This window comes from Hemiscyllium ocellatum, chromosome 19 (genome assembly GCF_020745735.1).
Source record: "Hemiscyllium ocellatum isolate sHemOce1 chromosome 19, sHemOce1.pat.X.cur, whole genome shotgun sequence".
NCBI lineage: Eukaryota > Metazoa > Chordata > Chondrichthyes > Orectolobiformes > Hemiscylliidae > Hemiscyllium > Hemiscyllium ocellatum.
In genome coordinates this window covers 57,231,133-57,253,377 of record NC_083419.1, presented here as the reverse complement: position 1 = coordinate 57,253,377, position 22,245 = coordinate 57,231,133, and the positions used below count along the sequence as shown (strand labels likewise).

General features: G+C 43.7%; 1 protein-coding gene across 3 annotated transcripts in view; it reads right to left on the bottom strand.

Annotated features, from left to right (window-relative positions):
* LOC132824992 (protein FAM3C-like) overlaps window positions 1-20,712 on the bottom strand; it is a 52,090-nt gene extending 31,378 nt beyond the window's left edge. Inside the window, exons 1-2 of one of the 3 annotated variants that reach the window (XM_060839946.1) lie at window positions 20,611-20,712; window positions 15,170-15,270 (exon numbers count right to left, since the gene is read on the bottom strand). The gene's annotated coding sequence lies outside the window, so the exon portion shown is untranslated. The remainder of the gene's footprint in view (window positions 1-15,169; window positions 15,271-20,610) is intronic. The other 2 variants (XM_060839947.1, XM_060839949.1) reach the window with 2 other exon arrangements.
* Between the last annotated feature and the right edge of the window lie 1,533 nt (window positions 20,713-22,245).

Below are 22,245 nucleotides of genomic sequence, written 5' to 3'. Positions count from 1 at the left end.
CCCCTCCGGGCAGGGGGTGAGTTTCCCAACTCAGCGCTATTGGCGCTTTATATGTCGGTTTGTTTTCTGGTTTTTGTTGGTTTTTTTAAACAATTTTGCATGTTTGTTAAATGTAGTGGTTTGAGTTTATGTAGTTTTTATATTTGGTGGACCATGCGACACTAAGGCTCAGCAATTTGTGGTTCGGGTTCCTCCTCTCTGGAATTTAAATGTAATTGCAGAAGATTTTGGCTAATGATTTGATTAAATGGTGTACCTGGAATATCAAGGGAAGCCACTCACCAATTAACAGGAAGAAGGTACTCTTGAGTCTTAGAGAGGAGAAGGTGGACATTGCTTTGTTACAGGAGACACATTTGGATGACAAGGAGCATCTGAAATTACAGCAGAATGGCTTTGACCGAGTTTACTTTTCATCATTTAATACCAAATGTAGGGGAGTGTCTATATTGGTAAAGAAAAATCTCTCATTTAAATTGCTGGAATGTGTTAAAGACACATATGGGAAGGTTTGTAATTCTTAAAAGCCTTGATAAATGGGAAAGAATATGGCATTTTAAATGTTTATTGCCCCCCAGCTCATCCTCTTAAATTCTTGGTAGATGCTTTTTCTAAACTGCCTCATGGACCCCACAGTAGACAGGTTGCCTAAAGGTCCCTCGATACCCTCTGCACAAACTAAATAGTTATTGGGTCTGTGTGGGGAATTAGGGTTGGTGAACGTCTGGAGGTGTCTCCACCCTACAGGTAAGGATTTCACGTTTTTCTCCAATCCGCACAGATGTCACACGAGGATTGATTTTTTTTCTGACCCCTGCGGTAACCCTGGATCTGGTGGCATCCTGTACGATTGGTAATATTGCCATCTATGATCAGGCTCCAGTGTACCTCATGGTTAAAATTAAGGATGTTACAGTGAATTCAAGGTACTGGCGAATGGACCCCTTTATTCTCATGGACAGCAAGTTTGTGGAGTATTTCTCTAGGGAATTTCGGGCATTCCTAGACATTAACATAGGCTCAGTTGATAGCTCATCTGTTCTCTGGGAAACTGCCAAAGCTTATGCCAGAGGGTTAGTTATTTCATATTCCACAAGTAGGAAGCAGCAGAAGGGCGAGCAGCAACATCTCCTTGAAGCACGGTTGAAGGCAGCCGAGAAGGCCTATTTTGACAGACCCTCGTTGGTCAAACTACAGAGGATTATGGCACTGCAATCCACACTAAATTCTGTGCTCACGCAGACGGCAAAGAAGGAGCTGGCTTTTGCAAAGCAAAGGTTAAACGAGCATGGTGACAAGCCAGGCAAATACTTAGCATACCTTGCCAGAAAGAGAAGTGCCCCACAAACCATTACAGTGATTAGGGAAGGGTCTGGGAACCTTACATATGATTAAAAAAAATTAATGTAGCGTTCCAGAGATTCTACTCTGTTATATCAGTCTGAGAATTGTGAGGAGGGGCACGTCAAAATGGAATCCTTTTTTTTAAAGAGATCAGAAGCTCCCCGATTGTGACTGCCGAACAACAGTCCTTTCTCAATGCCCCACTATCAGAGCAAGAAGTGCAGCCTCAGAATGGAAAGGCACCCATCCTGATGAACTTCCCAGTGAATTCTATAAGGAATTTATAAGTATACTGTCAGGCCCGATGCTGAATATGTTTAATGATTCATACAGTCATCTTTGTCTCCCACCATCTCTGAGAGGGGCCAATATTTCACTTATCCTTAAAAAAGGGAAGGATCCGGAAGACTGTGCTTCATACAGGCCCATCTCGCTCTTAAATGTGGACTTTAAGATCCTCTCTAAGGCTCTTGCGTTAAGGCTGGAGACTGTGTTACCCTCTATTATTAAAGAGGATCAGACAGGCTTCATAAAGGGTCGCAGATCCTCCAATAATGTTAGGAGGCTGCTTAACGTAATTCAAGTATGCCAACAGCAGTCAATACAGGGATTGGTGATTTCTTTAGATGCAGAGAAAGTATTTGACCGAGTTGAGTGGCTGTACCTTTTCTATACTCTAGATTGGTTTGGTCTGGACAAAGTTTTCATAAGATGGATAAAGGTTCTCTCCAGTGTACCTCGCGCTGTGGTCATTACCAACGGGGCACGATGAAGCAATTTTAATATTTCTAGGGGCAGCCGGCAGGGCTGTCCCCTTTCACCATTATTTTTTACGTTGGTGATTGAACCGTTGGCAGAGGCCATTCGTGGGGATCTCAATATATTAGCTCCAGAAGTGGGGACAAAATTCCATAAGATCTCGCTGTATGCAGATGATGTTCTAATTTTCTTGACAAGTCCAGCAGTTTCAGTGTCTTGCCTGATACAATGCATTCATGCGTTTGGTGCTTTTTTGGGGTATAAGATTAATTTTGCTAAATCAGAGGCTATGCCTATAGATGGTCTTATGAAAGAGTTGGCTCTTGAGAGTGACGAGAGATTCCCATTTAGGTGGTCACAGGGAGGTTTTGTGTATTTGGGCATATTCATTACTCCAGTTCTGGATTGGCTGTTCAAAGCCAATTTTACTCAATTATTTGAAAAAGTCAAACAAGATCTCCAAAGATGGAAGGTACTTCCAGTCTCATGGTTGGGTCAGATAGCGCTTATTAAGATGAATATTCTCCCTAGTTTGCTATACTCTATACAGATGCTCCCCCTGATTTTCAATAAACAAACACTCAGGAGAGTGAACAGTTGGTTCAGCTCCTTTATCTGGCACCGTAAATGGCCCCTCATTAATTTAGCCAAACTGCAGTTGCCTCACAGATTGGGGGGAGTAGACCTTCCAGACATTAAAAGTGACCAATTAAGCTCGCTTTTGACCTACATAAGTTATTGGGTTTGTGGGGACCACCTTTCAATATGGCTAGATATTGAAGTCTCCCAGGCAAGGTGCCCCCTTACCAGTTTGCTGTTTTTGGACAAAGTGAGGACAGTTAGGGAATATTGCCATAACCCAATAGTCATCAATACTGTTAAAGCATGGAGGGCATTTTGGCAGAGGGAAGGTAATATTGGCAAAACATCTTTGTTTACACCTTCAGTGGGTATGCCGGATTTTCACCGGGTATGATAGATTCAGGATTTAAACGTTGGCAGCTAAGGGTTTATCTTGCATGGGTGATTTATTTGAGGGAGATGTAATGATGTCCTTTGATCAGTTAGTATGGAAGTATGAGTTACCTAATAGAGACCTCTTTCGTTTTTTTCAAGTTAGGGATTTTATTCAAGAAAAGACCACACATTTGACTGATCCCTACAAATCTGACATAGAAAGAGGGGTACTAAGGGCTAAGAGTACACTCTCTGTCAGTACTTTATATCACCAATTGGGGGGTGCCACCTCAAATGAGTCTTATCGACTCTGCAAGATGTGGGAAAGAGAGCTGGGTGTTGAAGTTTCTTCAGAGGCATGGGAGGATATTTGGGAGAATGCAAGGAAGATATCAATTTGCAATAGGACCCATGCTTTACAGTTGAAGATTCTCCACAGAGTCCACTTAGCCCCAGACCTTTTGTCAAAATTTAAACCAGGGGTATCTTCAGCATGTCCCAAGTGCAAGGTCTGTACAGGTACTCTTACCCATTATCTTCGGTCTTGTGACAGGCTTCAAACCTATGGGTTTCCTATGGGAAGCTAGGGAGGAGATAGCAGAGCCATTGGCCTGGATTTTTATGTCGTCATTGTCAACGGGAATAGTACCAGAGGACTGGAGGATAGCGAATGTGGTCCCATTATTCAAGAAAGGGAGTAGGGATAGCCCTAGTAACTATAGGCCAGTGAGTCTGACTTCAGTGGTGGGCAAAGTCTTAGAGAGAATGGTAAGGGATAAGATTTATGAACATCTGGGTAGGAATAACGTGATCAGGGATAGCCAGCATGGTTTTGTGAAGGGCAGGTCGTGCCTCACAAACCTTATTGAGTTCTTTGAGAAGGTGACTAAGGAAGTGGATGAGGGTAAAGCAGTAGATGTTGTGTATATGGATTTTAGTAAGGCGTTCGATAAGGTTCCCCATGGTAGGCTAATGCTAAAACTTCAGAGGTATGGCATTGAGGATACATTAGAGGTTTGGATTAGGAATTGGCTGGCTGGAAGGAGACAGAGGGTAGTAGTTGATGGATTATGTTCATCTTGGAGCGCAGTTACTAGCGGTGTACCACAAGGATCTGTTTTGGGACCATTGCTTTTTGTTATCTTTATAAATGATCTAGAGGAAGGACTTGAAAGCTGGGTAAGCAAGTTTGCGGATGACACGAAAGTCGGTGGAGTTGTGGATAGTGAGGAAGGAAGTGGTAGGTTACAGCGGGATATAGATAAGTTGCAGAGCTGGGCGGAAATGTGGCAAATGGAATTCAATGTAGCTAAGTGCGAAGTCGTTCACTTTGGTAGGAATAACAAGATGATGGATTACTGGGCTAATGGTAGGCTACTTGGTAGTGTAGATGAGCAGAGGGATCTTGGTGTCTATGTACACAGATCTCTGAAAGTTGCCACCCAGGTAAATAGTGCTGTGAGGAAGGCATATGGTGTACTGGGCTTTATTGGCAGAGGAATTGAGTTCCGGAGTCCTGAGGTCATGTTGCAGTTGTATAAGACTCTGGTGAGGCCTCATCTGGAGTATTGTGTGCAGTTTTGGTCGCCATACTATAGGAAGGATGTGGAAGCTTTAGAACGAGTGCAGAGGAGGTTTACCAGGATGTTGCCTGGAATGGTAGGAAGATCGTATGAGGAAAGGCTGAGGCACTTGGGGCTGTTCTCATTGGAGAAGAGAAGGTTTAGGGGAGATCTGATAGAAGTGTATAAGATGATTAGGGGTTTAGATAGGGTAGATACTAAGAACCTTTTACCGCTAATGGAGTCAGGTGTTACTAGGGGACATAGCTTTAAATTAAGGGGTGGTAGGTATAGGACAGATGTTAGGGGTAGATTCTTCACACAGCGGGTTGTGAGTTCATGGAATGCCCTGCCCGTATCAGTGGTGAACTCTCCTTCTTTATGTTCATTTAAGCGGGCATTGGATAGGCATTTGGAAGTTATTGGGCTAGTATAGGTTAGGTAGGACTCGGTCGGCGCAACATCGAGGGCCGAAGGGCCTGTACTGCGCTGTATCCTTCTATGTTCTATGTTCTATGTTCTAAACATATTGGAGCGCTGTGGTGGGTGCGATGGAGAGGATTTTAGGTGTAGGGGTGGAGAAGGACCCTATTCGCTCTTTTTGGGCCTACCCATTGTATTTCCTGCAGACTCGCATAAGGAAAAACTTTTCAATATTCTTACATTCTGTGCAAGGAAGAATATCTTGCTAGGTTGGATATCAGAAAACCCCCCAGGCCTGGCGGAAGATTGTTATGGAGCATATTCCCCTGGATTTTCTCACAAATATGGTACACCAAAAAACTGAGAATTTTTACAAGATATGGCAACCCTTTTTGAAATACTTGGACACAGATTTATCTGCCACACTAACAAGGGCTTTTATATAGCCATAACGATTGTGTTTCATGAGTCCAATATCCAGGAGGAGGAACTGTGAATGTATGAGTGTTTTGTTTCGCTGGGCTGAGATATTACTATTTATTTGTTGTTAGATATTTATTTAGTTAGTTAAATAGCTAGTTTAGGTTTTTTTTAATTTTATACTTCTCTATATATGTTTAGACATTCATATAGGAGGGTGGGTTGGGGAATTTTTTTTATTATTTGGATTTGTTTTGTACTATTTTTGTACTGTTTTGAATTGCATTGTTTTGTATTTGTTGTAATATTTAAAAAAATTTTTCTTAATAAAAATATTTTATTAAAAAAAGTATCGATTCGAGAGGACTCAGGAAATCCCTGATGGATTCGACCTGTAAACCTCTGTTGGTTCGTCCTGGAGATCATACTATGCAGTCGTCTGGAATATAAAACTCTTACAGATAGCTTAGTTTAAATGATTGCCTTTATATACCAATGGCATCAATGTTGCACTATAACATAGATACCTACAAGCCAGGCTTGAGCTAAGGTTTAAAACCATTAGTGCAGAGCTCTCTTAGGTTCCTCCCCTTATTGCTGCAAACAAGCTGTCTTTATATAGAATTTGGTATTAAAATTATAAAAATTCCACATGTCTATAATCAGATAAGCAGCAATAAAATAGCAAAAGTTTGCAGAGGAAGAGAAACTCATAGATAGATCTGAGTAAGCTTGACTAATTAAGCTGCATGCACATCAAGGTGGGGAACCTTGATCCAGCCAGGCCCAAATGGCTGATTGCTTTGGCTAATTAAGCTCCCTTTTAACAGTATATCATAAGGAGAGACTACACTAAACTATGTGGAAAAAGTCGAGGTAATCTCGCTCAGCTAACATGCCCACTACCTGTGTCCTACAAAATGGTTTTTGTTTTTAAAAAAATCTTAGATTCCCAAAATGCAAATTAAGTTCATACCATTCCCAAATATGACATACAAACATTCAATCCATGACAAGCCAGTGTTCACTCAGATCAGCCTGCCAAGAGTTCATCTTTCCACCAGCTTCTGTCCTGTCTGTCTGTCTCTCACTTGAAACCTTCAGTCAGTGAATGTAATTTATAGAAGAATGTTTTCTCTCTCTCACTCACACATGAATATCTTCCAACTTCCTTACTATGTCAGTTTCAGCTGGTGTGTGTCCCTAGCCTGTAAGGGTAATGAAACATTCACCTTCCTGAACAGTCAAGATTTAGGGAGCTGAGCTTCATCAATTCAAATCTGCTCAGTGTGGTATATATGAAAATTTATTAGGATTGTTCTACCACATGCATATTCCACTCAACTTATCAAGTTATTTTCCTACTGATTATGAGTTTTGTTAAGAGTCCTCGATATAAACCAGAATTTTAGTTATCAGACATCCAACTGTGAAATATGTATAATCGTCCAGCCTCCGGTGTGAGAAGGAAGTACTGCCACACATTCCATAAGTGAACAAATGTTATCACCTTATTTACACTGATCCATTGACACTAAGAACAGATGTCCCTGATTCTTCTGAACAAATGGGTCACCCTGTAGGAGATGTGTCACATGTGAGGCTACAAGCTTTCTCATCTGGACCTGAGTGTTCAGAGAAGTTGGACCACCAAGTTTCCATCACCATGACTCTAGAATTTCAAGGCTAAATCATTTGAAATAAAAGTGGGAAAAAGATAGCTCAGATACAAGTATAGAACCGTCACACTTTGCCCCAACTCTGTTCTGCCCACACTCCAAGCCTCAGTATTGGATCCATCACTATTTGTAACTCAGATTAATTTGGATTCAGAACTCAAAACAATATTCAAATAAACAGCAGCTTGAGTTTTTCAAAATATCACTGCACATTCTTCCTGAAATCTCAATCCAGTCCCAACCCCAGCCATAGCTCTCTTCCTGTCATCATCCCAGCCTCACTTTCCAGCGATAGGTCCTAATGTTCCCCACAATAGTTTTTATCCTCAAGCCCAGAGGTCCATTCTTTAGCAACTTCTCATTCCTATATCTAAACTTGCACTCTGGTCCTGAGTGGGCTTCATCAGATGGCAGAAATTGGTCAGTTCAAGTCATTCTGAGTTTACTTGCAGTAACTGAAATCAGCTTTGAGATGGAGGAGCCTCATTCAATAAAGGTTCTGCATAGGGTTTTCTTTTCATATCCTGTATTTAGTGATGCGTTTTATTCTAAGTTATGCCAGTGAGGAATTCATAGTGCTCCACATGAATAATACCAAACCTCAAATTGATTCTTCTGTGCAAGAAACACCCAAAAGAACCAATGTCTGGCCTTAACTTCAATTCTTATGATTCACTTAAAGCTATGATTTTCAGGTGAATTGTAGAGATAAATAATAAAGTTAGTTCTACTTTTCTGATGTCCGAGTTATCGAATGCAAAATAGCATGCAATTTCCTCTTGCATACCAAATTTTGCAAGATAAATCATTCAAAGTCCAAGCTGGTCAGGCAAGTCACAGCATGATGTGGTTAGGTGGATCCCATAGCAATTTCCAAAGCCCGCACACTAAGTGGCTTGATCCACCCAGTCAGTCAAACTGGGTTTTTTCAAAATCCCTTTTGTGGGGGTATGAAACGTTTTCATGGCTCCTTTGAATGAAGATCACGGTTTTCATCAGGAACTTTTACAAATGGAGCACTTAGCAGACTTTTACTACATAGACAATTAAAAAAAAGAACAGGAGTAGGCCATCATAGCTGATCATCCTACTCCTGTTTCCACTTTCTCATAACCTTTGAAATCTTGAACCCGAGAACTATAAGTTAATTCCTTCTTGAAACCTGTTGATGATAGGTTGACCTCAAGTCAGTCCAGACATCGTGACGTGTGTCAAAATCTGCACTGGTCATGGCATTCACAGAAAAATGTCCAAAACTTCAATCAGATAAAATGAGTCCTGAAGGCCAACTTGGATTGTTAGTTTTTGGGTTAACTTGCATGAAATGAAATGACAAGGTGATTAAAAGTGAAATGTGTTTATAATTAGAGCAACAAAATGTAAAAGCTAGGTGATCCAAATGCTAAGATAGAACTTTGAAAAGGTCTCAGCTACAACAGCAAAAACATTTCTGACACAAGACTCTTTTCTATGGGAACAGAGGAGATTTGCTAGGATGTTACCTGGGATAAGGCAGTTCAGTTATGAAGAGAATTTGGAAAGGCTCGTACTGCACATTGTCACCAACTTCTCAAAGTGAGTATGTTTGAGATGCAAGCAACTTTGTTTTGAAGACAGATTTGCAGCTTTACTGCGTCCCTCTGCACTTAGTCCTAGACCTTGGAATGTGCTGGTCTGCAATACTCCATCAAGGTCAACTCCTTGTTCTGAAAGACCAACAAATTTTGGGCAGACCAAAGAACATCTTTTACCAAGTTGATAGTCTGCCAGGCACAGTCGATGTTTGTCACAGAGCGTTGTGATGCTGCTGCTCCTTTGTCCTTGGTTTTTCTTTCAGAGGGGTCATAAACGCAGAGCTGCCAAGAAATGTGGCGTGGATGGGTTTTAGGGCCAATTTGATTATAGCTAACAGGTACTGCCTCAGGCAAAGGCTTTCGAGTTTAAAAAAATAACTTGTACAATGAAAGGGGAGTGGCCAGTTCTCCTCGCTCAGCTTTTCTCCGGTTTGGTTTTAGCAAGCTGCTGGTGGTTTTCATGCTGCTGGTTCAAGAAACAGCGCCATAGAAAAAGGTATTCCATGCTGAATCTCTTTGCCATCTCACTCTCTTGTGAGACTTTGATTTTACCTTTTATTTTTGCCAAGGGGTGTTTTTAGGGATTGTTGCAAATATTTGGAACTGCATCATTAAGTTGGGATAATCTGTTGGGTTTTCGGATAGATTAAGTTATTCTATAATGTGTTCTTTTTTGTATTTTATTCGGTAATCTTGCAAATAAATTGTGTTTTGTTTAAAAACAAGTAGTTGGGCCAACTGCATCACTCCTGGAATATCCACTTTGCATCGGCTTGAAATAACTTGCAAAGTTAGCCTCTGGGCTACGTCCTTGAAATTGTTTGAGGGGGTCTGGCCTGGTCCATAACTGTGCACCCCAGGGAATAGACAGTAAAGCGCAGAGTCTTATATAACGGAGCTACTCAGGACAAACCTCGACAAAAAAAAAACCACTGCATCTTTCTCCAGACTTTCTTTGCAAAGGCACATTCCTGAGGCGATTGTTCAAAATATAGGGAGTAACTGGAAGATTTTGCAAAGCTCTACTGCTCCGATCAAAGGCCACTTATCACCGAGGTTCACAGCTGACTGCTGGGCACAGTGGCTCAGGGGTCAGCACTGCTGCCACACAGTGCCAAGTCACTGGGTGCTCAATTTCACCCTCGGGCAACTGTGTGGAGTTTGCACATTCTCCATGTATCTGCGTGGGTTTCCTCCGGGTGCTCTGGTTTCCTCCACAGTCCAAAGATGTGCAGGCCAAGTGGATTGGCCATGCTAGATTGCCCATAGTATCCAAAGATGTGCAGACGAGGTGGATTAGCTAGGGGAAATGCAGGGTGATAGGGTAGGGAGGTGGGTCAGGGTGGCTTTTCAGAGGGTCGGTGTGAACTTGATGAACCAAATAGCCTGCTTCCATGGGTTTTACAATTCTACAACTAATGAACCAAACAGCATCAAGTGGCAGAGAATGTGTTTGTGACTGGAAGTCAGTGTAGTGTACGCGATTTAACTTAGCCCAGGTCCTGAAGTGGCAATAAGTCTGCAGCATGACATTTGGGATGCTTTCAGAGAGACACTGATTTTGCTCAGAGGCAAATGTGTCAGGCTGCCAGGGGTGGGATGGGGTGGGTGAGCAAATGGAAGTCAAGTATGTAATCACGAGAGGGTTCATTCTCGTGAAGTTTCAACGAGGGACATGGGTGAAATGGGTGAATAATTAACTGGATTGAGTCAGACCATCTACTTATTCTCTTCCTAACCAATCAGCCCCCAGAAAAGCAATCCAAAAGTGCAGCTTCATAAGCTATAGGAGCAGAATTAGGCCATTCAATCATAGCTAATCTGCTGCTCACCCCCATTTTTCTGCCATCCCTCCATATCCCTTCAACCCATTACCAATTAAACATCTGACTAACTCCTTAAATTTACTCTCCATCCCATCATCAACTGCATTTTGGGATAACGGATTCCAGAGATCCACAACCCTTGGGGAGAAGTAGTTTCTCCACAACTCTGTTTTAAATTTGCTACCCCTTATCCTAAGACTATGACCTCTGAAGAATGCCCCACAAGAGGAAGCATCTGCGCCATGTCTATTCTATCCAAACCTTTTATCATCTTGAATACCTCAGCTTGATCTCTCCTCATTCTTCTAAATTCCAGAGAGTATAGGCCTAATGGTTCAATCTGTTATGTATGAATTTTAGACAGAGGATTCCAATACGAAGTGAAACCCTGTACACATCTGGCAGGATTCTGATACACTGTGAAACTCTATGCACCTGGCATTTGAAAATACTGAGTCAGATATATTTGCTTATGCCCTTCTGATAGAGAGCACTTTCAGATGAAGTGCATTGAAACACTTTTTTGATTCATCTACATGATACGGGCTTCTCTTGCCAGACCAACATTTGTTGCCCATCCCTATTTGCCCAGAGGGAAGTTAAGAATCAACCACATTGCTGTGGGTCTGCAGTCACATGCAGATTAGATAAGGTAAGTATGACAAATTTCCTTCCCTATTCCATGTGATCTCACCGTGTTAGATAGGTCTATGAATAGGAAGGGTTGAGAGGAATATGGGTCAAATGCTGACAAATGGGACTAGATTAATTTAGGATATCCAGTTGGCATAACACAATTGGATTGAAGGGTCTGTTTCCATGCTTTATATCTCTATCACTCTATGACTCTCTTCACATGACAAACCCCTCATCTCTGGAATCAACTGAGTGAACCTCCTTTGAACTGCCTCCAATGTCACTAAATCTTTCCTCAAATAAGGGGACCGAAACTGTGCACAATACTCCAGGTGTGGGCTCACCAATACTTTATATAGTTGTAACAGTACTTCCTTACCTTTATATTCTATTCCTTTAGCTATGAAAGCCAACATTCCATTTCCTTTCTTTATAACCTGTTTCATAATAATACCTGCTGTACCTGCATGCTAGCTTTCTGTGACTCATGAACAAGTACACCCAGATCCCTCTGCACCAGAGCACTCTGAAGTCTCTCCCCATTAAGATAATCAGTCGCCTTCCCATTTTTTTGACCCAAATACATGCCCTGCACTTATCCACATTAATCTGCATCTGCTGCATTTTGACCCACTCTCCTCACCTATCTAGATCCATTTGTAAGGTTCTTATTTCCTCAATGTCATTTACTGTCCTGCTGATTTTTGTGCTGTCTGCAAATGTATCATAATAGAGGTGGTGTCAGATGTATTAGAATGTATGAAGGTGGATAAATCGCCTGGTCCTGAGCAGATATGTCCAAGGACACTGCAAGAGGCTAGAGAACAAATTGCAGGGAAGGGGGGCCTGCCTGATTTATTTGGATCATCATTAGCCACAGGTGAGGTCCCGGAAGACTGGAAGGTAGCAAATGTTGAGCCATTATTCAAGAAGGGCTGCAAAGAGAAACCTGGGAACCATAGAGTAGTAAGTCTAACATCTGTGGTAGGTAAGTTACATGAGAAGATTCTGAGAGATAAGATAGACATGCATTTGGAAAGACAGGGTCTGATTATGAGTAGTCAGCATGGCTTTGTGTGTGGGAGATCATGCCTCACAAATTTGTTAGAGTTCTTTGATAAAGTGACCAGGAAGATAAATGACGGCAGGGCGACAGACGTAGTCAATATGGATTTCACTAAGGTCTTGATAAGGTTCCACAAGGAAGGTTAGATTGCATGGAATCCAGGGAGAGCTGGCAAATAGTACACAAGTGGCTGGACGGTAGGAAGCAGAGGGTAACAGTGGACGGATGCTTGTCAGACTGGAGGCCTTCGACCAGTGGTGTGCCTCAAAGGTTGGTGCTGGGCCCAGTACTGTGTTATTTAAACCAATAATTTGGATGAGATTGTACAAGGCATGATTAGTAAGTTTGCAAATGACATGAAAATAGGCAGTATTGTGGACAGTAAGGAAGGTTATCAGAAATTGCAACAAGATCTTGATCAGCTGGAGAAGTAGACGAAGAAATGGCAAATGGAGTTTAATGTTGATAAGTTCCTTGAAAGTGGAGTCGCAGGTAGATAGGATAGTGAAGGTGGCGCTTGGTATGCTTTCCCTTATTGGTCAGAGTATAGAGTACAGGAGTTGGGAGGTCCTGTTGCAGCTGTACAGGGCATTGGTCAGGCCACTGTTGGAATATCCCAGGCAATCCTGGTCTCCTTCCTATCGGAAAGATGTTGAGAAACTTGAAGGGTTCAGAAAAGATTTACAAAGTTGTTACCAGGGTTGGAGGAATTGAGGTATAGGGAGAGTTTGAAGAGGGGGGACTATTTTCTCTGGAGCGCCGAAGGCTGAGGGGTGACCTTAGAGGTTTATAAAATCATGAGGGGTATGGATAGGATAAATAGACAAAGTCTTTATCCTGGGGTGGGGGAGTCCTAAAAGAGACCTAAGGGTCAACTTTTTCACACAGAGGGTGGTACATGTATGGAATGAGCTGCCAGAGGAAGTGGTGAAGGCTAGTACAATTGCAACATTTAAAAGGCATATGGATGGGTATATGAATAGGAAGGGTTTGGAGGGATATGGGCTGGGTGCTGGCAAGTGGGACTAGATTGGGTTAGGATATCTGGTCGGCATGGACAGGTTGGCCTGAAGGGTCTGTTTCCATGCTGTACATCTCTATGACTCTATAACAATGCTAGTAATCACCCAAAAAGAATCAGCAACTAAACAAATCAGAAATGAGGAATACATCAATGTAAACTCAGTAGGGAACCACTGTGATAGCTGAGAAACGTTGATTCAACATGAGCATGTAGCAAACTTTATCAGCAGAACAAGAGGAATCTTACAATCAGCATATTCTGAACTGATTTACCAAAAACTAATTCTTTCCATTTTCAAAGCCACCTAATTTTACGTCAGACAAATAACCCATTCTCTCCCTGCCTGCAGTTCTACTGCTTTTGTGCATCATGTGGTCTTCCTGAGGCACAAGAACCCTTGGTCCAACACTGCCTAAATTTTAAAATTCTCACAATGTTCAAATCCCTCCACAGCCTTAACTTGTAACCACACCCAAGGCCTACGAGAAATCTGCAGTCTTCCAATCTTGGTGCTTGCACATTGTGAATTTTTTTTACTCCTCCACTAACAGCCATTCTTTAATCTGGTTAGGCAGCATAAACTCACCTTCGAGTTTGCCACTTTGCTATAATCGTTCAGAACCTCTGATTAAGCATTTAGACCACTATCCTTGGGTAGTAGAGCACTGAGAAATATTAGATTTGGGAAGCACCCTGCAACGTTTTAAGATGTTAAAAGCTATAAAAATGAAAGACATCACACTGCAAATATTTTGAATAGTTTTCCTTCACATTGTGCACCTTCTAAAATATCAGGTCCTCTTGTTTAGTGAAATACTTCTCCATTCTTGGTACCCCTGCCCCTGCCCTACAGTGCCCCTGCCCTATTCACCACCAGCAAGGCTGATTCCTCCTCTTCCAGCTTTTCTCTACTCTTACCATTTTCCTGCTTGGCTCCAATTCTCCCCCACAACCCTTGAAACTAGTTCAACCACCTATATAGAATACTAATAACAGCTTAATAATTTATTGCCTAAATACCCCAGAGTGCACGACATACAATAACAGGCCTATTAAAATTTGAAGAGTGAGCCAAGGTCAGAACTGAGAATGCATCATTTATCTCATTTGTCAAAATGAACCATGCAGAAATAGCTGTTTTTATTGCTTAGTTTCACATACTAAGATTAGCGAACATAGTTGTTGTGTTGTGTCGCCATCGTCTTACCAGACCATAGGGACTGCTCTCTCATTAGAGAGAGAAGCGACTGGTGGTGATTTGACCTGAGGGCCACCAGACCCCAGGCAAGGGAAGAGATTGAGAAGAAGAGTCCTTCATGGTAACCTCAAACCGGTGATGGGAATTGAACCCACGCTGTTGGCATCACACTGCTCTGTAAATGAAGGGAAAGAAGGGCTTCTGCCCAAAACATCGATTTTTCCTGCTCCTCAGATGCTGCCTGACCTGCTGTGTTTTTCCTGCACCACACTAATCTCAACAATCCAGACAACTGAGCTAAACTGATTCCCAGCGAACACAGTACCAACTACAAGTAGGAAGCTGCTAACACCAGGCCATAGCGCTCGGATCAAAGTAATACAGTTTCTGTGGCAACAACAGTTCTGTACCTTGGGCTCTGGAAAATTCCCATCTCCAGTATCTAATGAAGTATCAGGCCTGGATCTTTCCTGATCATATTAAGCTCTAAAGAATATGTTTAAGCCACAGCATTCCGATCTGCAGATATTTACTTCAATTAAACTGGTGCTTTCCTGCTTCATTACAATCATTCCTCTGGTTAAGCAGATTAAACAGTTCAAGCTGGACAGCAAGTAATAATTATATACTGCACCCAGTTGATCATATGCTTACTCTCCAAGCAATGGTTCACCTGTTAAAATCATCTCAGATAAGTTTACCTTCTTTGTGAGAAGATCAGGGAAGGTGGCCAAGAGCTTGGTGAAAGTGGTTTTCAAAACAAGTTGAGGTTCAATGGTGGCATCTCCAAGTGTCAGCCCAACTAAACAAAAGGTGAGGGGGGAGAAAGGGAAGTGGTCAATATGGTCCAATCAAAGTAAAACTGCTTATCACAGAAGTTACTGGAACACCAACTCCATGTTGGAAAGTAATTGTTTTAAAAATAAAATGGAGCAAAACTTCCCTTTTAAATACTGAACGGTATGACAGAAATTTACAGTTTTACAACTATTTTCTTTGTGTATGGATTACTTGCTACATTTGTGCATTCAGTGAGGATTACACTTCAGTAAAGTTAATTGCCACAGTCCAACAGGATTCATAGGGGCTGCTCTGCCAGTAGACTGAGACAACTGATTAGATTACTTACAGTGTGGAAACAGGCCCTTCGGCCCAACAAGTCCACACCGACCCGCCAAAGCACAACCCACCCATACCCCTACATTTACCTCTTACCTAACACTACAGTCAATTTGGCACGGCCAATTCACCTGAATCGCACATCTTTGGACTGTGGGAGGAAACCGGAGCACCCGGAGGAAACCCACGCAGACACGGGGAGAACGTGCAAACTCCATACAGTCAGTTGCCTGAGGCGGGAATTGAACCCGGGTCTCTGGTGCTGTGAGGCAGCAGTGCTAACCACTGTGTCACTGGTGGTGGTTTAACCTGAGGGTCATGGTTGAGGAGGACACTCCTTCATGATAACCTCAAGAATTGAACCCACACTGTTGGCATTACTCTGCACTGCAAGCTAGCTATCCAACCAACTGAGCTAACTGTTCCCTCCAAACCCTTCCTATTCATATACCCATCCAAATGCCTCTTAAATGTTGCAATTGTACCAGCCTCCACAACTTCCTCCTGCAGCTCATTCCATACACGAACCACCCTCTGTGTGAAAAAGTTGCTCCTTACGTCTCTTTTATATCTTTCCCCTCTCACCCTAAACCTATGCCCCCTAGTTCTGGACTTCCCGACCCCAGGGAAAGACTTTCCCTATTTCCCCTATCCATGCCCCTCATAATTTTATAAACCTCTAAACTGACGCTCCAGAGAAAATAGCCCCTGCCTGCTCTGCCTCTCCCTATAGCTCAAATCCTCCTACCCTGGCAACATCTTTGTAAATCTTTTCTGAACTGAAAACGTGTTGCTGGAAAAGTGCAGCAGGTCAGGCAGTATCCAAGGAGCAGGAGAATCGACGTTTCGGGCCTGAGCCCTTCTTCAGGACTCAAGCCCGAAACGTCGATTCTCCTGCTCCTTGGATGCTGCCTGACCTGCTGCGCTTTTCCAGCAACACATGTTCAGCTCTGATCTCCAGCATCTGCAGTCCTCACTTTCTCATAAATCTTTTCTGAACCCTTGTTTTGAAGTCTTACACTTTCCTCTGATGATGCAGAACCACAAATGGCAACAGTGACTAATTTTGTAATACAGTAGCAGTTGCTATCAGATGATTAAAGAGAACGTTAGTGAATGTCCCATGGGCCCTGGTGATATTAAGGGACTTGCTGAGCACTCATCACGGAAGAGGCAGTAGCATTGCAGGCTTTCTTAGTTGCAATTTACCTCAGCAGCATTTAACATTAGGCCCACTGCAGTAAATGCTTCTGCAAAGTGGTTATAAACGTGATGAATGGAGTGGCTCAGGTGGACTGCAAACACCAGCATAACCCGTTGGACTGATTGAAAAAAATTTACACTCATCTAGTGTCTTTCACAATGTTGTTATCTAAAGTGCTTTCACAGATGGTTAAGTAGGTGCACATATATAAAAATGATCTGCTTCTAAACAGAATTTAAAGCATTGTGGAAAATAATTTCCTAAAAAGAATGCAAACAATGCTCAAGACAGAGGTCGATGGATTTTTCAACACAAAGATATTCAAGGGGTATGGGGATTCTATGTAGAAATAAAATTGAGGTAAAAGATTGCCCACGATATAGGGGGTGGCACAGTGGTTAGCACTGCTGCCTCACAGCGCCAGAGACCCGGGTTCAATTCCGGACTCAGGCGGCTGACTGTGTGGAATTTGCACGTTCTCCCTGTGTCTGCGTGGGTTTCCTCCGGGTGCTCCGGTTTTCTCCCACAGTCCAAAGATGTGCAGGTCAGGTGAATTGGCCATGCTAAATTGCCTGTAGTGTTAGGTAAAGGGATAACTGTAGAGGAATGAGTGGATTGCGCTTCGGAGGATTGGTGTGGACTTGTTGGGCCGAAGGGCCTGTTTCCACGCTGTAAGTAATCTAATCTAATCTAATTGTTGAATGGCAAAACTGTGTTCAAAAGTCAAACAGCCTGTACTTGCTGTATACCCATTACTGCGTCGCCAAATACCCGACTATTACCATTTACAAGTTCGCTGATGACACCACCGTAGTCAGCCGAATCTCAGATGGCGATGAAACAGACTACAGAAGGGAGGTGGAAGACCTGGATAACCGGTGCATTGAGAACAACCTAGCTCTCAATGCCAGCAAAACCAAGGAATTCATTACTGACTTTCGACAGCATGTTACTCATGCCCCCCCTATACATTAACAGCACAGAGGTGAATGAGTGGAGAGTGTCAAGCTCCTGAGAGTGGTCATCCACAACAAGCTTTCTCTGACCCTTCATGTGGACGCACTGAATACAAAGGCCCAACATCTCCTCTTCCTCAGGCAGCTGAGGAAATTTGGCATGACGGCGAATACCCTTGCCAACTTTTATAGGTGTGCCAGAGAGCATTCTGTTTGGATGTATCACTACCTGGTGTGGCAACTGTACCATTCAAGATCTGAGATGGTTATAGAGAGAGTGGCGAACTCCGCCCAGACAATCACAAAGGCCAACCTCCCATCTACAGAATCCATCTACCAGGCCCATTGTCAAGGAAAGGCCGTTAGCATTCACATAGATCCATCCCACCCTGGCAAAGCTTTTCTACAACCTCTACCATCAGGGAGAAGGTACAGAAGCCTGAGCACATGCACCAGCCAGTTTTGCAACAGTTTCTACCCAACTGTTGTTAGGTTACTGAAAGGACTCACAAAACCCCTAGCATTCATCTGGACCTGTGTTTTTGCTGCTCTTTATCTATCATTTGCTTATCTATGCTACTTAACTATGTGATCTGCCTGTATTGCTCGCAAGACAACGCTTTTCACTGTGCCTTGGTACACGTGACAATAAATTCAGATCAATTATTTCTTCCAGGCCCACTGAGAAGAAACAAGGCATTGACATTTCCCATCAACAGACTATTTTTGGTCTGGTCCTGTAAATACAATATTTCTATATCCAGGGCAAGCTAATAAATGCGACAGACATGTTGATAAATATTTTAGAGAAGAAGACTGAAATGCAGTTTTTCAATAGCACTCTTGTTAAGGTGTGTGGCTTTTTATAACAAAACCAATATCAAAACTTAAAAGGATTGGACAGGTACGGTAAGGTGGCACTGGGAGGTGGGGGATCTCTGCTGTGTGTCATTGGGCAATGCAGGTCAAACTCTTCATGGTAGACAGGGTGGGTCTGTATCAGTGAAAGACAGACTTTATGTTAATGTTGATAGTTGGGAATCTCAAGTTTGTTGGAAGGCAGTCAGCTGCTGAGGGAAAATGAGACAGGTAACACTAATGAGATCTTCAACAGTAGAACAGATGGAAAACGACAAGGCAATACAGTCACCAGCTGATGCAAAGTCAGAGGGCAGGAGAAATATGCTGCAAGACAGGTGGAGAGTAGCTGAGGAATTTACTCAAGGATGAACAAATTATCCAGGCTGAGTTTCCAAATTTACTGAAACAAACAAGTGTAATCAGAAAATAATACAAAAGAAAAAAAATGTAACAACCTTGTCCTGTTTAAGGTATTTGAAAGAATTCAGGTTGAATTGAGAATAACAAAGTACACCAAAACATGGCAGGAATATATAATCTGCATTATGCAGTTTAATGATACATCTGATTTCTCTGCTTCGGTTCCAAATGCATCTTGCCTCATCTAGACCATTTTCCCCCTCTCTTGTAGCTTACACTTAAAGTTATATGCAGCTTAATTTATAACTGTGAACACTTCTAAAATTAACAATTTGAATGGAATTTGACAGCAGAAGAGAACTATCCAGCCGACATACAAGTCTATAAGAATTACAAAAGAAAAGTGAGGTAATGATCTGGAATAAAGACATGGAACAAGTAAATACAAATGCTGGCACTGAAACAAAGTAGTATGCTTTAGGCATAGTCAGGACACAGTGGATGCACATCATTGGCAGAATTGGGGAACAGCACACAGCAACTGGCCAAAGGAAAATGGGCACAGTTGGAAGAATATATCTGCTTCTGAAGGAAATTAATAAAGTAGTAAAGATTTTGAGATTTCAATGCTGCATTCAAGTGACTGAGAAAGTCAGACACAAGGGTTGAGAGCAAGCCTAAGAAATGTTCAAACAAATTATTTTAGGCCTAACAAAAAGATTTCCTGGAATACAATGGAGTACGCTACACAACACACATCTCCTTTCCAGATAGGGCATAAAACCAGCTATGGGACAAATTCAAGAGCAAAGGATCATCACCAACACAAATTCAGATGGTTAGCAATGGAAAGCTTAGTCAGGGTAAGGTGTCTGCCAACAGTCAGTGTTGGGCTAAGAAATGGGAAATACAGGGAGGATTAGGAATGACACTGTTGAGATAAAGCTTGATGGAGGTGGGAGAGAGAGGATGTGTGGGGGGTTGTGGAAGACAGGGGATGGTGGGGGGGGGGGGGTGGTGAAAGAGAAGGGATGGGGGAAGGAGAGGGGGGTGGTGCGGAGGTAGAGAGGGGTGGTGGCGCGGGGGAGAGAGGGGGGTGGTGCGGGGGGGGGAGAGAGGGGGGTGGTGCGGGGGCAGGGGGGGTGGTGGCGTGGGGGCAGAGAGGGGTGTGGTGCGGGGGGGGGAGAGAAAGGGGGTGTGGTGCGGGGGGGGAGGGAAAGGGGGTGTTGCGGGGGGAGAGAGGGGGGTGTGGTGCGGGGGGGAGAGAGGGGGTGTGGTGCGGGGGGGGAGGGAAAGGGGGTGTGGTGCGGGGGGGGGGGAAAGGGGGTGTGGTGCGGGGGGGGAGGGAAAGGGGGTGTTGCGGGGGGGAGAGAGGGGGGGTGGTGCGGGGGGGGGAGAGGGGGGTGTGGTGCGGGGGGGAGAGAGGGGGGGTGTGGTGCGGGGGGGAGGGAAAGGGGGTGTGGTGCGGGGGGGGAGGGAAAGGGGGTGTTGCGGGGGGGAGAGAGGGGGGGTGGTGCGGGGGGGGGAGAGGGGGGTGTGGTGCGGGGGGGAGAGGGGGGGTGTGGTGCGGGGGGGGAGGGAAAGGGGGTGTTGCGGGGGGAGAGAGGGGGGTGGTGCGGGGGGAGGAATTCTAGCCTCTTACCTGCTCGGACTCGCTGTCAACGGCTACATAGAGTTGCGCGATCGGAAGACGCTCGCTCACGGACTGTCTCTGTCTCCGATCCCTCCCTCCGCTGACACTCAACCACCAACAAGGAAGACTGCCCTCCCCCGCCACCGCCACCTGCAGGTCACAGGCGGAATCAACTCACCGTCCGTCTGCACTGCCACCTGCCGGTCAAAGGCGGAACACTGAAGTGATTGAAACACTGTCTTTGCCAATCAGGATGGTGACAAGATGTGGAGAAGCAGGTGTTGGACTGGGGTGTACAAAGTTAAATATCACACACTGCCAGGGTATAGTCCAACAGGTTTATTTGGAAGCAGTAGCTTTCTCAGAGCGCGACTCCTTCATCAGGTGGTTGTGGGCCACAACTACCTGGTGAAGGAGCAACACTCCGAAAGCTAGTGCTTCCAAATAAACCTGTTGGACTATAACCTGGTGTTGTACGATTTTTAACTTTAAAGATGGCGGATGTTTGCAATAAGAGCAAGTAGCAGGCCTGACCGTATCTGCAATTGCACTGCTTTTTGACTCAACAATTCTTCTGTACTGAAATTTAAACATTGCAATTCAACTGAGTTTTACATTGCTGAAGGGGAGGGATTAGGCAGGAGAGATTAAATAACAAAGATGCCATGGAAGAACAGGCAGAGATGGTAATGGTTATGACAAAAATCAAAACACTTTTCCAGAGTAAGTGTGAATGACAAATAAACAGTTCTTCCCAAAAATTGAAGTTAGCGTTGCGTTCAGAGGGCTGTCTGGTTGGAAGATTCCCACTCTAGCAACTCACCAAACTTGCTTCAAAATCAGATACAAACCTACAATCTTACCAAAGAGAAGGCTAAGAGCAGCAGATGCATGGCAACACTCCCCCAGTTGACACACCATCCTTATGTGTGATTGGGAGGTGCCGGTGAGTCAAATTGAATTGAATTTATTGTCAGATGTACCAAGGCGCAGTGAAAATCTTTGTCCTGCGAGCAATACAGGCAGATCACACAGCTAAGTAGCATAGATTAGATTCCCTACAGTGTGGAAACCTCGGCCCAACCAGTCCACACCAATCCTCCGAAGAGTAACCCACCCAAACCCATCTCCCTCTGACTAATGCACCTAACACCATGGGCAATTTAGCATGGCCAATTCACCCGACCTGCACATCTTTGTGATTGTGGGAGGAAACCAGAGCACATTGAGGAAACCCACATAGACACAGGGAGAATGTGCAAACTCCACACAGTCAGTCACCCAAGGCTGGTATCGAACCTGGGACCCTGCTGCTGTGAGGCTGCAGTGCTAATTACTGAGCCACCGTGCCACCCTTTTTTAGAATTATGTACCTTAACCCCTAGACAGTAAATAATAAGTAAACAGCGGCAAAAAACAAAAGTGCAGGTACAGGCGAATGTTAACAGTTTATGAGCCCATTCAGTATTCTGCCAACAGTAGAGTAGAAACTGTTTCGAAACTGGCTGGTGCGTGTGTTCAGGCTTCTGTACCTTCTCCCTGATGGTAGAGGTTGTAGAAAAGCATTGCCAGGGTAGGTTGGATCTTTGAGAATGCTGGCAGCCTTTCCTTGACAGCGGGCCTGGTAGATGGATTCTATAGATG